Raw genomic sequence first — 16,687 nt, 5'->3', positions numbered from 1 at the left:
GAAGAGAAAAAGTAAACCCTCCCCCAGGTCAAAAATAGTGCCAGGCAGTTTCCTAAAAGAAAAAAAAAACTCATGCTTCATGTAAGATTGTCTGAGATGATACGAAGATAGCTCTCGTATTCCAGTTTAAATGACATGTTTCCTTTTTAGCTTAATTATGTTCTTTTTCAAAACATATTGTTAACTCTTATTTTGTAGGATGAAGAAGACTACGCAATTTCTGGACATTCAACCCTCTGGAGGCTTAGATTTCATAGTGTGAAAAATAACGTGCTATCTGTTGCATTATATTCTCTAAATAAAGTCCTGATTACCTATGTAACAAGGACCACAGAGGGCACAGAATAGAATTATGAAATCAGTTATGCAATATGCATTTACAGCAGAAGTAACCCTGCCCAAATAACCCAGGAGGAAGAAAAAGACGTCTCCTCAAGGGCAGGTATACACAAAATAATTGCAAAGCAACCAGGAACTTCAATGCACACTAAATTGGCCATCATTATTTTAATGAGCCGGCTGTAATTTTTAAAAGCATTTGCTTTTGTAGGCAGATACGTAAAATCTGTTCTAATGGGGTCATTTATTAATTTGCCTAAAGATTCTTTCTTGCGACAAAAGCCTAACGGATTTAATAGATTGCATCTTTAAGTAGCAGGGTCTAAAATTTTTGTGTGTGTGTTTGTGCGTGTGTGTGTTTAATTTCAAATCTTTCTATTGTGCATTGCACCAAAGTTTTCCTTGTTCACCATCTTTTCTTATATTCAGATTATTAGAACTCTAAATCCAATCAGGTTTTCTATGATTTTTGTTTTGGTTACCGAGAGCCGAATGTTTTTATATATTGCTTTCCATTTGACTTTCTTTAGATCTATGATTTATTCTTTCCCTCTATGAAAGACTGACTGCCTCACCTCCACATTTAAAGTCTCCAAGCTCCTTTCTCTTTCCTTTACCTATTTTATTTTTCTTCAGTGCACTTACTACTTTGTTTTCTCAGTAGGAATTAAGTTTCATAAGGGCAGAGTCATTGCTCAATGCTGTCACCCTGGAGACTAAAATAATGTGGCATATTGTAGGTGCTCAGTAAACATTTGTTAGGGGAATGAATACAAAGACAAAAGCTGGATAAACTGAATTCATTTCAATTCACATTCAAAATGCTGGTCATTTTTTAAGGATGTAATAATCAGCTTTAATGTGCTTCCATCTGAGAAGCTATCTTTTTTTAATTATTATACTTTAAGTTCTGGGGTACATGTGCAGAACGTTCAGGATTGTTACACAAGTACATATGTGCCATGGTGGTTTGCTGCACCCATCAACTTGTCATCTACATTAGGTATTTCTCCTAATGCTATCCCTCCCCTATGCCCCAACCCCCAACAGGCCCCAGTGTGTGATGTTCCCCTCCCTGTGTCCATATTTTCTCATTGTTCAACTCCCACTTAGGAGTGAACACATGTGGTGTTTGGTTTTCTCTTCCTGTGTTAGTTTGCTGAGAATGATGGTTTCCAGCTTCATCCATGTCCCTGTAAAAGGACATGAACTCATCCTTTTTATGGCTGCATAGCATTCTATGGTGTATATGCGCCACATTTTACCACATTTTCTTTATCCAGTGTATCACTGATGGAGATTTGGGTTGGTTCCAAGTCTTTGCCGTTGTCAACAATGCTGCAATAAACATACATGTGCATGTGTATTTATAGTAGAATGATTTATAATCCTTTGGGAATATACCCAGTAATGGGATTGCTGGATCAAATGGTATTTCTAGTTCTAGATCTTTGAGGAATCGCCACACTGTCTTTCACAATGGTTGAACTAATTTACACTCCCACCGACAGTGTAAAAGTGTTCCTATTTCTCCACGTCCTCTTCAGCGTCTGTTGTTTCTTGACTTTTTAATGATCGCCATTCTGACTGGTGTGAGATGGTATTTCATTGTGGTTTTAATTTGCATTTCTCTAATGACCAGTAGTGAGCTTTTTCTCATATGTTTGTTGGTCACATAAATGTCTTCTTTTAGAAGTGTCTGTTCATATCCTTCACCCACTTTTTGATGGGGTTGCTTGCTTCTTTAGTGTAAATATGTTTAAGTTCTTTGCAGATTCTGATTGTTAGCCCTTTGTTGGATGGATAGAGTGCAAAAACTTTCTCCCATTATTTAGGTTGCCTGTTCACTGTGATGATAGTTTATTTTGCTGTGCAGAGCTCTTCAGTTTAATTAGATCCCATTTGTCAATTTTGGCTTTTCTTGCCATTGCTTTTGGTGTTTTAGTCATGAAGTATTTGCCCTTGCCTATGTCCTGAATTACCATTCAGGTAATTGCCTAGGTATTCTTGCAGGGTTTTTATATGTTTTAGGTCTTACATTTAAGTCTTTAATCCATATTGAGTTAATTTTTGTATAAGGTGTAAGGAAGGGGTCCGGTTTCAGTTTTCTGCATATGGCTAGCCAGTTTTCCCGAAACCATTTATTAAATAGGGAATCCTTTCCCTCTGATCTTTGCCAAATCTGAGGAGTTATCTTTGTGGATGTTCTCTACAACCATTCAGCATCATCCTTGTTCAGACCTTCATTTTTTTATACTCAGATGATGCAACACCCTCTTAGTGTCTCATTTTTGGTTTTAGACTTCTTAACTTCAGTCTGACATTACAGTATTTCTGGATTTTTAAAAACTGAATAAGGATCATGTTACCATTCCACATAACCTTCCACCAGCCCACATCCACAAAATAGAGTATGAGACTAAATCTGGGTATTATCTGGACATGAGATGAAAGTGTAAATTCCGGTCTTTTTGGTAAGGTTTCATGTTATTTCATTAAAATGTAAATCATGCTTATGCTGTGTCTCAGCAATACCTTTTTAGAAGGTCATTTTTATTAAAGTAAATAGATACCAAAGAATGCTTGGCACAGCTTTGCTTATAACTGCAACAAATTGGAAACAATCTGAAACTAGTTGTCCACCAAAAAGCAATGAAAAATCTATACTGTGGATCATAATGCAGGTAGCACAAAAAATGAAGTAGATCTATGTATTTTTAAATTTAATTTTAATTTTTTTTTTTTTGAGCCAGAGTTTTGCTCTTGTCAACCAGGTTGGAGTGCAATGGCGTGATCTCAGCTACCTGCAACTTTTGCCCCCAGGTTCAAGAGATTCTTCTGCTTTATCCCCCTGAGTAGCTGGGATTACAGGTGCCTGCCACCATGCTTGGCTATTTTTTTTGTATTTTTTAGTAGACACGAAGTTTCACCATGTTGGTCATGTTCTTCTCGAACTCCTGACCTCAAGTGATCAACCTGCCTCGACCTCCCAAAGGGCTGGGATTACAGGAATGAGCCACTATGCCCTGCCATATATTTATGTGCTAAACAAAAGGAATGTCCATGCACAAGTAGTTAGAGCAAAAATTAAGTTTCAGAGTAATGTTTCTAATATCTTATTTTTTAAGGAAAGAGAGAAAGAATGAGGAAGAAGAGAGACAGAGAGGAGCGGAAAGAATGCTATAACAAAAAATTTGAACTTCTTACATAACTTCATAATTAAAATATTAAAATACGTGTATTTGGTCAATATCCTTTAAGTTAAATATACAATAAGTTTCAGAATAATGTCTCTAATATCTCATTTTTAAGAGAAGAGAGAGAAAGAGTGAAGAAGAAAGAGAGAGACAGAGACAGAGAGAGGAGGAGAAAGAATGCTACATCAACAAATTTGAACTTCAAACATTATTTCATACTTAAAATATTAAAAATATTAAAATATGTGTATTTGATCAATATCTTTTAATTTAAATGTACGCTTTCTTGCTGTATGGTAACATATGTGCTTTAAAAATGTAGGAAATACAGACACTTAAATATAGAAAGAACTTAAAAGTACAAACACTTTGTGTGTTAATGAGAAAGCTGATGTTGAAAAAAGTTACTTGACAAAGGTCAGAAGTATGTTCAAGGTAAAATTAGAGATAAACTTATATCTTTTGACATTTAAACTGGTAATATTTCCAATAAGCCTTGTTACCTCTCAAGGAGAATATGTGCTTCTTGTTTAGGCTTGAGGTTGCTTAATTGCTATTGATTATAATGTCAATTATATGCAGAACCAGAGAATACTTTGTCAAGAATAAAAATGTCACCAAAATAATTAGATTTGTATTGATTTAATTTGAAGAAGGAACTATAACTTTTAAAAAACTTTGATTACAAATTACAATTAGTTAAGATAATAAATTTTAAAATACTTTAACACATTAATCACATAGAAAGCATCTCAAAGTTATTCAAGTTTACAGGGCAAAAAACAATGTACATAAGCTGAAATTTACAAATAGACTGGGTATTGTTATAACTGTCATCACAAGTAATTGAATATGCCAACTGATTTTTCTGATCAATTATCACATGGTAATATAGCTGCAACTTCAGATTCACCTACATTGCATACTGTCTAGACATGGGCTCAATTTAAAGTGTCATAAATAACATTTTTGTTTTTGTACTTAGAATATATGTGGACATGGACAAAATGAAAGCCAAATAAAATGCTTAAGAAGTTATATTTTATTCTAGACTACTCTGTGCCATGCATTAATGGCTGTATTTAAAGTAGTTTCTGATTTATTTAGAGCTTTGCAACTGCATTTTTTATTAGGTAAAATATATGACTTCTTACATATCATGAAATTTGGATAATGTGATATTGAAATACAAAGCCATTGCTTTTGCCTTGGTTAAAAATAAAAAAGAGAGAGGGTGGGCGGACAACAAACCAAACTTTCCGTAAAAACCAAAAGAAGAGTGATAAAACATCTTGTATTTTTTGATTGCCAGTTCAGCTATTTGGTAACTATAAGCTGGATCATCCTGAATAGGAGAGTGCAGTACTAGTTTCCTTAAAAAGATGAAGGAAATGTTTATGGCCCTGACTTGAATGCAGTGTGTATTCTGCATAATCTATCGGACAGTGGTGACATTGGGAAATGCATGGACCCTGACTTTGAATTCCTTAAAACTTTCCAGATCTATAAGATACTCAAGTAATATTTTATAAAGTATATATGTATACAAACAACATATAAATATTAGCACATGCCAGTGCAGTCATTGTGCTAGTATTTATATTTTATGTGTTATTCATACACATATGTTATTCATACATATAAACATGTTATATATATATTACACATGTTATTTACATATAAATGTTATTTATACCTATAAATACACATAAATATAAATATATACTTATAGGTATAAATAACATTTTAGGTAAAAAATGTTAAGAGAAGGGACCCCAATAGGCTTTGAAGTAGAGGAGGGTGAATCTAGCAAAGTCATTGAAAGAGACAGGTACTTACTGATGTGGAGGAAGTTAGGATCTGTTGATGAGGACAGTTAATGAGTTAGGAATTCATTGGACTTTAATGTTTTGGATCTACCAGAGGATTCTAGAAAGAAGTACGCTTTGTATTAAATAAAGATGAAAAATGAATACATTTTTATTATTTCAATGGTTGTGAAAATGAAAAGGGTGAATTAAAAAGATAGAGTAAATTTGTCAGATTAGAAGATTCTACATAAAATATTGATTTTCTTACAAAATAATGCTATTTGACTACAATAATATATATATTTTTTGAGATGGAGTTTCACTCTCATTGCCCAGGCTGAAGTGCAATGGTGTGATCTTGGCTCACCGCAGCCTCCACCTCCCAGGTTCAAGCGATTTTCCTACCTCAGCCACCTGAATTGCTGGGATTGGAAGCACGCATGCACCACCAAGCCTGGTTAAGCTTGTATTTTTAGTAGAGCCAGGGTTTCTCCATGTTGGTCAGGCTGGTCTCAAACTCCTGACCTCATGATCCACCCATCTCTGCCTCCCAAAGTGCTAGGATCACAGGTGTGAGCCACCCCGCCCGGCCCTAAAATAATATTTAATAAAATCAATTTAATTGAAAATATTTTAAATTGACACTAATCTATTTTTATTAAAACTTGTTTGGCTTCTGTTTCCTCCTGCTAATCATCTTTCTCCCTCCTTCCTCAATACCTCCAGTTTCAAATCTCATGCATTAATTACATTACATTAATTACAATCTACACCATACATTTTCTGTCTTTGCTGCAGTTATCTTCTGAGTCTTAACTTTCTTACCCTCTTTCCTTAAAGAGTATAGTTTCTGGTTCTTTGTTATTTCTTCCAATACAACTCTTGAGTTAATTACTGATTATTTAAAACTAGATGATTCTTCTATTACCTCAGTCTCAGGTTATCAGAAACCAATGGTCCTGTCCATGCTTTCAACATGGGAAGGAGCAAGCCCCTTTTTCCTACTCATGAACATCATTCTATCAATTCTCCTCTTTTCCTCTTGCACCATTATTTTATTTCTTACTACTGGATAATTCCAAAAATTATACAAACTCTTACTTCTATATTAACACACAAAAGCAAAAAAAAAAAAAATCAAAAATAATGAAATCTCTCTTGTTCAACATTGCCCTCAAACCCCATAACTTGATTCTCTACTCTCCATTTAAAGGAATAATCTTTGAAATATTTTTCTATTCTCAGTGCTCACAAATACTATTCTTTCTCTTTAAAACCATCTTAGTTCTACCACTTCACCATTTCTTTTTTGTATAGATCACTAATAGCTTACATGTTGGTAAATTCAATCCATTTTTAAATCTTCATATCACCTGACCCATCATCAGCATTTAACAGAAATCACTTCATTTTCCTTGACACACTTTTCCACCTGGTCTGGGACATCACTTTCTTAGTTTTTCTCCTACCTCACCAGGTGGCCCTTCATGGTCCCCATTGTTCAATTCCACTCATCTCCTGAATCTCTTGGATTGGAGTATACAATTTCAGCTCCAAGCTTTCTCTATCTGAACTCACTCCTTTTGCAATATTCTCAAGTCTCATATCCTTAATTACCATTTATTTGATTATGATTCAAAAATTTTATATACAACTTAAATTTGTTCTTAAACTACAAATTTGATTATAAACTACCTATTGGATGTCTATTAGATTCACTTGGAAAGCTAATAGGCACCTCAAGTTTAACATGCCCTCAAATAAATTTCTAATCTTTTTTCCAAGTCATATTCCTCCAGAGCTGTTTCCTACCTTAGGTAATGTATTATTAGCCCATTCTCACACTGCCATAAGGATACTACCTGAGACTGGGTAATTTACAAAGAAAGGAGGCTTCTTTGACTCACAGTTCCACATGGCTGGAGAAGCCTCAGGAAACCTATAATCCTGGTGGAAGGTGAAGGGAAAGCAAGGCACATCTTACGTGGTGGCAGGAGAGAGAGAGAGAGAGAGAGAGTGAGAGAGAGAGAGAGAGAGAGAGAGAGAGAGAAAGTACAGCGGAAACTGCCACTTTTAAACCATCAGATCTCACGAGAACTCCCTCACTACCACAAGAACAGCATGGGGAAAACCACCTCATGATCCAAGCACCTCTCACCAGTTCCCTTCTTTGATACATGGGGATTACATTTGAGACGAGATGTGGGTGGGGACAGAAAACCAAACCATATCAGGTAAGAAATATTCTATTTTTCCAGAATATCAGACCAAAAATTTGGCATTTTCCCCTTTCTTTCACATCTCACGTCCAATCTATTCAAAAAATCTTAAAGACTCAACCTTGAAACTATAAGCAGAATCTGACAACTAGTCATCACTATTACCCTGATCCAATTCATCATTGTCAATAATCTACCAGGAGGATATAGATAGTCTTCATATCCCTATTCTTATCCAACTACAGCCTCATTTCCACTTAGCTGAAAAGTTATCATTTCATAAAATAATTTATTTCATCACTTTATGCTCAAAATCTTATAACATCATCCATTTCATTTAGAAATTCCTATCGTGGACTACAAGCTGCGTCACCTTACCTCTCTTACCTTATATCTGATCATCTCACCCCTTCACATTTGATCCAAGACACATTGGCATCTTTACTATTTCTAGAGAGTACACATGCTCTCATTTCAGGATACTTGTATTTACTATTCCCTTTGTCTAGGATATTCATCCCTAATTATCTTTATAATTTGCTTCTTTGCTATCTTTATGTTTTTGCTCAAATGTTACATTCTCAAGGAACTTCCTTTAAAATGGAGATTCTCTGTCCCAGTACTGTACTGTCTTCCCTTTTTTATTTTTTATTTTTAAAATGTACATTGCATTTCTCATCATCTAGTATGCTATATATTTTACTTACTGTCTGTCATCCCAGGTAGAGTATGAACTGCAGTATTAGTTTCCTAGGGCTAATTTAACCAATTACATACACTTATCAAAGAAATTTAATCTCTCATAGTTCTGGAAGCCAGAAGTCTGATCAAGGTGTTGGCAATGGCAAGCATCCTCTAAAGGCTCTAGAGGAGAATCCTTCCTTCCTTCCTTCTTTCCTTCCTTCTTTTCCCACTTTCTTTCTTTCTTTCTTTCTTTTTCTTCTTTCTTTCTTTTTTTTCTTTCTTTCTTTCTTTCTTTCTTTTTTCTTTCTTTCTTTCTTTCTTTCTTTCTTTCTTTCTTTCTTTCTTTCTTTCTTTCTTTCTCTCTTTCTTTCCTTCCTTCTTTCTTTCTCTCTTTCTTCTTTCTTTCTTTCTTTCTTTCCTTCCTTCCTTCCTTCCTTCTCTTTCTTTCTTTCTTCCCTCTTTCTTTCTTTCTTCCCTCTTTCTTTCTTTCTTTCTTTCTTTCTTTCTTTCTTTCCTTCTTTCTTTCTTTTCTCTCTCTCTCTCTCTTTCTCTTTTTTTTTTTGAGACAAAGTTTCACTCTGTCATCCAGGCTGGAGGGCATTGGCATGATTTCAGCTCATTTCAACCTCTTCCTCCTGGTTTCAAGTAATTCTCCTGCCTCAGCCTCCTGGGTAGCTGGGATTTCAGGTGCCCACCACCACACCCAGCTAATTTTTTGTATCTTTAGTAGGTATGTTTCACCATGTTGGCCAAGCTGGTCTCAAACTTCTGACCTCAAGATCTGCCCACCTCGGTTTCCCAAAGTGCTGGAATTACAGGCATGAGCCACTGAGCCCTGTGGAGGGGAATTCTTCCTTGTTTCTTATAGTGCTGGTGGCTCAAGGAGGCATTCCTTGGCTTGTGTCTCCATAACTACAATCTGTATCTTCACATGGCCTTTTCCTCTTTTCTCTGTGTCTTCTCTTCCATCTCTTATAAGGATGCATGTCAGTTTAGGAGTCTGGCAATAGGCAATGGTGGAAAACTATAACTGAGGGAAGGACAGGAGGAAGTACAAGCCATAGGCTTGGTACTGTACTTAAGTAAATCCTTGGGGACTGACCAAGCTAGGTCAACTCTCCACATAGAAATTTCAGGGATACCAAGGTATACATAGACTACAGTACTGCATGAAATATTGTACAAAATACATTCTATGAGGAACTCATACTTGAGTTTAAGATTATGTTTGTTTAAAGCTAACCAATTATTATTTTTTATAATACTGACGAAAGAGGTTATTGTAAAATTTAACCAAGAGTTGAACAGAACTCATATTACCAAATGAGTTAATAATGGTAATATACTTGGAATAGTGTCTGTCACCTAGGAAGTGTTATGTAAGGTTGTTAAATAAATAATATGCTGAAAAGAAATCAAAATAGCTCTGAAATGAATACACACACATATATATTGCTGAATCCAAACTATATGTTTATCAAACTATTTAAATACATCTTTCATTCTAAATTTTAAGTAGTTAATTGTTGATATTACCACTATGATTTACTTTATCTGTCAATTGAAAATATATTCAAAGAGTCATCAAAGCCTTATACTTTTTAAAATAAGCAGAAAAACTTAAATTGATACCTATAAACTCTCATAATGTTTAAGCCCCTTTGTTGATTTGTGATAGAGTAGCTAGTTCATATTTCATGAATGCTTACTACTGTTTCTGTTAATTTACTATATATATAAATATATATATTATTGTAGTCAAATAGCATTATTTTGTAATATGTAAAGAATTTATAAGCCTACAGGAAGAATGATAATTTATTCCTTCTTCATTGGCCATTCTATTGCAAAGACGTAAAACTTTCTTAATTTGCTCCCAGAATACATGATCATTTACATGAACAAATCTTTTTATAGACATGTAGGACCAGTGTTGTATTCTAAAGAAAAGGTCGTTTTCTCACTAGAATTACAAAGTAACTCAGCTCTACTAATGAAACCTATGAGTATCAACAGAATCCAATTAATTTACAATTGAGAATAGAATAATTTTTCTCAACATTTTCTCCTAATGAAACCTGATTTCTCTACTAACTCCGCATGTGCCGCTTCTTACCCATCACCTTCATGTACGAGGTAGGCTAACGCCATCCTCCATGCCCTGCGAAAGAAGGATTTGTGCCTAAGTAATACATTCCTTTTGCCACTGGGTTTTAGGTTTCTGATCTGTGCCCCTAACTCATTCTTTATTTCTCACTCTCCCTTGCCCAGCTTCTTTTACATATGTACAGTATGTACAGTGTATACATCAGTTATATTTTCTGATGCCTTTATTCATCTAAATTTACAGAAAATATCTTAAAAGGTCTGCTTATAATTATTTCTCCTTAGTATTTGGAATGAAGGATTTCAGTAATTACATAATTATAGCATAATCATTACATAAACATAGCAAGTTGAAGAAGGTTTTCTAAAATGGATTCAGGAATCTTCCTCTGAGGATGTTATTCTTTATTTTTCAATAACAGTCAAAGACTAAGGAATGAGAAATTTTGTCCTCTAAATGTGTATTATCAGTACCTCTACTGTCTTTTGCCAACCTGTCAGTTTATAAAGGGGGGAAATAAACCAAAGTTAAATAAGTTAATGGTAAGAAACTGTTTTTGTTCTGATGAGTTTAGGGGACAGGATCTGGACTGGGAAGGATCTGGATCCTGGTTCTGTAAGGTATCCTCTAAGTCAAGGTTTGATCAGGAAAACAGATACAGCTTTAACATAATTCAAGCAGGAAGGGACTTAAAAGGGGGATTAGAGACATAAAACTGTCAGAAGGCTGAGGGAATTAAGGTCAGGGAAGCCAATATCGGATTATTGCTGAATATATTTGTCAGATAAGTCAAAACAATACTGTTTAGAAAATAAAAATTATAAAACCAGCAGGGAAATATTCCAATGATTTTATCTCTCTGGAGTCCTGAAGCGGGTGATTTGTAGGAGGAGGCAGAGAAGCCCTAGCAAATCCCTTTCATGTTTGGCTGCCAAAGTTCCTGAGCCTTCCTGGGTTTTGGAACAATAATATTTCTGCTTTTCTTCCTCTGTCCAAATCTTTCCTGTGAAAATTAAACCAGAATCTTTCTAATAAGTGAGTCTGGAAAATGTGGTTTCTAGTCTTCCAGCTCCTTAAATACAGGGTCAAGGTTAGAAGGTCAGGAATATGGCAGATTAGCAACATACAATACATGTTAAATTTGCTTAAGTCATGTTGGTGGGTATTGAAGTTAAAAAGATTATTTGTAAATTATTAAAATTAATCTATAGAAGCTATACTGTAATTTGTTTGATTTATCCAACTTGTCAAAGAGAGAGAACTAACTCTTATTCATGTCAGTACTTTCCTCATATACTAAGATGATATTAGGATGATGTTAGATTTGTTATAAATGTAAGATGACTGTATAAATTCATTATATTCAATATTTATATGGACAGTAGAATGTTTATTTCAAATTATTCAAAAGTCCAAGTGACCTTTAATCAATATCAGTAAAAAAAAATCTGCACTATTCTTAAAGGAATATATTTTCTGAACATATTTTGTTGTTGCTTATTGGCATGTTTTGCCCACTTTTCAGAAATAAATTTTATTGTCAACTTAAAAACTGTAAAGAACATTCATATGAAAGCTAAATAATGTATAAATGACTACAGAGTGCGAAAAGTGAACTAGGACAATCATTCGATTGAGCTTGGTGTTAGAATTTCAAAGTGAATAAGACAAGTGTGAGTTCCAACTGACTTAAATTTAATGGAGAGGTTTACAGTTTAGTGAAAGAACCAGTGGACAAATACTAAGACCATTAATCTTGACTGGCAAGGGGCCTTATTAAGAACAGTGTACAGAAAAAGGGCTTGTGGGAGTCAAATGTTAAATATCACTTCTGCGAATTAAAGATTAATCACATGCCTTACTCAGTTAGCATTTATTGCACTAATGTTGCAACTTAATACAAGTTTCAGAGCTTCTAAAAGTGCTTCATTTACAAAAAGCAGTAGCTGCTTATGAAAATAAAGAATATGGTCCAGTTATCTTCTCAAACTAGTATAACCTAAATAAGGAATTGTTAAACAAGATGGGAAATTATTAAACTGGAAAATCCTGATCTTTGGCAGCTCAGGGAGCTATTAATGGTGTTACACAAGAAATGCCTTCTTATTCATAATTTCATTAGTAGGAAAACCATTTTTAGCTTGGACTCCAATTAGACAGCATAGATAGCTAACAAAAGAAGTGTAATATAACTCTCCTCACAGCCACAACCTAAGCATTTTTTGTGACATTGAGCACACATGTGGGCAGACCAGAAAGGCCCAAATCCAGTTTCTTTCTTTTTTTTTTTTTTTTTTAATATGCAGCAGGTAGTCTGTAGAGATACTGATGGGAACAAACCTCTCTGGGACTCAATTCATAATGACTTGGTATAAATGAGCACATCTCTAAACACATTAGCAAAATTTAGACTAATCTGCAAGTAATGAGCCCCATACAAGTGAATCAATCCCAGAAGAAATGGAGTAAGACGTGCTGCTGATCAGCAAAAATTGGACAATATGATGAGAAGAAACTGGCAAATAACACATTTTTCTTGGCCAACATATTTAAAAGTTATCATTAGCACCTTAAAGAAGAGATAAAAGCTCATATCAGAGTGCACTGTGTTGTGCTTTGTAGTTCAGTGCTTAAATATATTCATGCTTAAATTTATTCTAGAAAGATAATATGATTACAAAATGTTGGGTCATTATCTTCATTTAACAAAGGCCAGGGATTATATATATGGACAGTTATTGAGACCCATGGTCAAAGTAGATGCCACTTCATTGCTACTGTTTCCTGTGTTTGATGACCAAAAGAGATGAACACAGAATACTGTAACAACAATGCTTCTTTCAGTTCAGGCATGCTAGAGTTTTGTAACTCAGCTTGTTTGATATGTTTTCTATTGGAGTTAGAGATAAATTTTTATTTCAAAAAATGTTAGTAGAGCAGAACTACATCTTTCAAGGTTGCAAAATGTTTTGTTTTATTATAGCAGAAAGTCTGGGATTTTCTTACTTGTTAAATTGCCTTCACATGAGGGAATCAATATATTTGAAAATATATCATTTTTCATGGATCGATGCATGCAAAATAGCAATCGTCTGAGCAATCTTATTTTCAAATCCTCATTTGATAAATAAGAATAAATTGTTAGAATGAAATGTAAATTCTTTTATGTCATTTCTCAGAGTGAAGCAATTTATGTATGATAATACATGGATCATTTGAAAATACTCTTTAAAAAAATGAAACAAATTACATTAACTTTAGAAGCTTCTAAATTTTCTGAGTATGGAATTTTTATAGTATGTAACAGTAATTTTGATTCTAACAAAGACTGTATACGTAGATGTTACTTTTATAATTATATATATATATATATACACACACACACACACACATATATGCATACCATATTCTATATTATAGTTGTTTAAAGAGTACTTTGTTATCTGGGACAAGGAGAAGATGTGAAAAAGAGACATTTTACAATTATTTTTTGCAGCTTGAAAATGGTAAACTTCATATTCATAACATGAAGTAGTATAATATTCAACTTTCATGAAAAACTTTTTCCAAGGGGAATCATTCAGAGGAGGGATCTCTAGTGTGTGAAAAGATTACCATGGTCCAAAGTCAATTCCGTAGAATACTTTCTATCTATCTATCTATCTATCTGTCTGTCATCTATGTGTGTATGTAGGTATGTATCTATGTATGTATGCATGTATGTATGTATATATCTATCTATCATCTATGTATCTACCTGATGCACTGCATGTGTATACATATACATAATGAAAGTAAATAAATACACTTGTATGTGTAAAAGAAAATATGAAGGGTAGAATGTCTCAGATCATTTAATAGGCTAATCTATATTGTGAATCTCAGAGAATGAAATATCATGGGCATAATTTCCCAGGTTTATTTGACTTTCCACCGCAGAGACCCCTTTCCTTGCTTTTCTCATCACAGCATCTCATGAAACTAGTGTTTGTTGAACGTATAAGTACTTAATTAGACCTTAATCAATTATGCTCTTAACAGAAGAGTACTTTCCTTCATAGTGCTTAGCAAATTACTCATATTTTCTATTGATGAAGACCACAAATTCCATTTGGTTTGGTGGCATTGAGAAAGTACAGCTTCAATTTGTATGATGGATTTTCAACTATAGCAAGATTTTAAAAATGAAGATATTGACAGATTATTTAATTTTTTTCTTGATGTCTTTTGAATACATTTGGGTGGCCTAGCAACCTCCTCCTCCTCCTCCGTCTCCAATTAAGTGTAAATTGTGTAATTGCTCCTTTAGAAATTCGAAAGGCCAAATGCTGGGAGGCTAAGCCAGGTAGGTGAAATGATTCTACCTCCTAATTTTATTACCTACTTTAGTGCAGCTGCCATGAGAACACAGCCTTTAGAAACTACCTTGGGGACTAGGAGACACCACAAAATAAATATTTTTTCTGAAAGCCCTTAGATGCAAAATAATTATCTATATCTCTTGAGTATTTTAATTATTTGAGAAAAAAATAAGAAATAAGGAATGGAATTAAAAATTTTAAATGATTTACAGAAGTATAAAGGCAAAGGAGAAATGAAAATGTTGATTCTGATATTATCATTGTACAGTTTTATAAGACTTTAAATCTTGCAAAATAGATCCTTCTTGGCAATGGAGCGCCTTAGGAAATAAATCCTGTAGCACTTTATACAGTGATAAACATTGCTAAATATCTTTCAATAATATTACAAGATTTGTGTTTCTTAACAGATTAAATGATGCCCTTTCAAAGAAGCAAAACCCACAAGAAAGAAAAAAAGAGGAAAATAGTCCTTTGTTTTAAATCTGCTCTGTTCTTTCAAGGGAAAAATATTCTGAAAAACAAGATATATTTTTTCAGAAGTAGTGGTTTGATCCCTTCCACCCGTTTTTAACAGGCCAGGTTATTTCAACCTCAGAAAAAATTTCAATCTTAAAAACTGTTCAGTCTTTGATTCTGGCAAGCTGCTGTCATCTTGAGGTGTGAATAAGAGGAGGAGTCAGGCACATTTTATGTTAAATTCTACTTTTCCACTGAGGTATAGGAATAATGGTAGAGGAAGAATTCAGGATGCTGGCTCCCCAATCCTGGCTATTATTATTTTGCTTTTTATCTTTTCATCTTGTGTTTGACTGAATTGAAGAAATCATACTTAAATATAATATAAATGAAGGATTCAACATGAATATTATCTAGAAGACTCTGAATAATATTCTATGAACAGCAAACTGATTAGAAGTCATTGTCCTTAAAATGCTACTGGTGAAACTAAAGGATGTTAACGCCCACACCCAAGTCAGCATTTAATTTAGAAGTCTTTCTTTTCTGTGGCATGTGTGTGTTAGAACATTCACTCTGACTTTTTCCAAAGACTTCATCTCATTTTTGAAACGGAATGACACATCAAATAAGAATAAAAATATATAAACCTCATGAATGGCTAAAAGCTGGATATATATGAATGTTATATTAACAGTATATTTGGAAGTCACAAATACAAAAATGAAACTAAATAGGAAAAGATTCTGCTGTTAAATGGCTTAAAATGAGCCTTTGTTTTGCACTTTGAACATTTTATAGAGAAACCTTTGTAAGGATGTTTGTTCTTAACACTTTCCACTTAAGCCTGTTTTAAAATATCAGTTTGTTCTTACTGATATTTAAAAACAGGTTTAAGTGGAAAGTGTTCAGTGCTTCTATTTTTTTCCCTTTGAATTCCCTAAAATAGCATACAACCCTCTCCTTATTTCCCCAGCTCTTTGGGGACATTCTGTATGGGAAGGCCTTACATTGACAGGTGCTATCATCACCTAACATTGACAGGTGCCTAGATGTTGTAACTTTATCTGATTTTAGTGGTTTCTGCGTAATAGGTCTCAACTTTCTTTAAAAAAAATGTGGAGCAATGTGACTATGAATACAACAGTCACACTGTGAACTAAGGATTTTACAGGTAATGCACGAATATGTTGTGTGTCCACTGTGCTCCCAACACTCTAGGAATATCATATAGTTGAGCCTGTGCTATACTGTAGTGGACTACAGACTTTTCTGATTAATAGTAAAAAAAAACTTTCAAAGATATACACCCAGTACCCCGTATATTTATGCATCTTTTATAAATTATATACTTTTAACATATGCTATATATGTTAACTATATAACCTTGGTTTCTTGCTTATATATATAAAACCAAGAAAATACATTTAAAAAGAAAACCAAGATCAGGCACAGTGGCTCACACCTGTAATACAGGCACTTTGGGAGGCTGAGCAGGGGCATCACTTGA

This window comes from Sapajus apella, unplaced genomic scaffold, assembly GCF_009761245.1.
Source record: "Sapajus apella isolate SASKATOON/1434 unplaced genomic scaffold, GSC_monkey_1.0 scaffold1, whole genome shotgun sequence".
Classification (NCBI taxonomy): domain Eukaryota; kingdom Metazoa; phylum Chordata; class Mammalia; order Primates; family Cebidae; genus Sapajus; species Sapajus apella.
The sequence above is the reverse complement of the archived record's forward strand: the minus strand, read 5'-3'. Positions refer to the sequence as shown.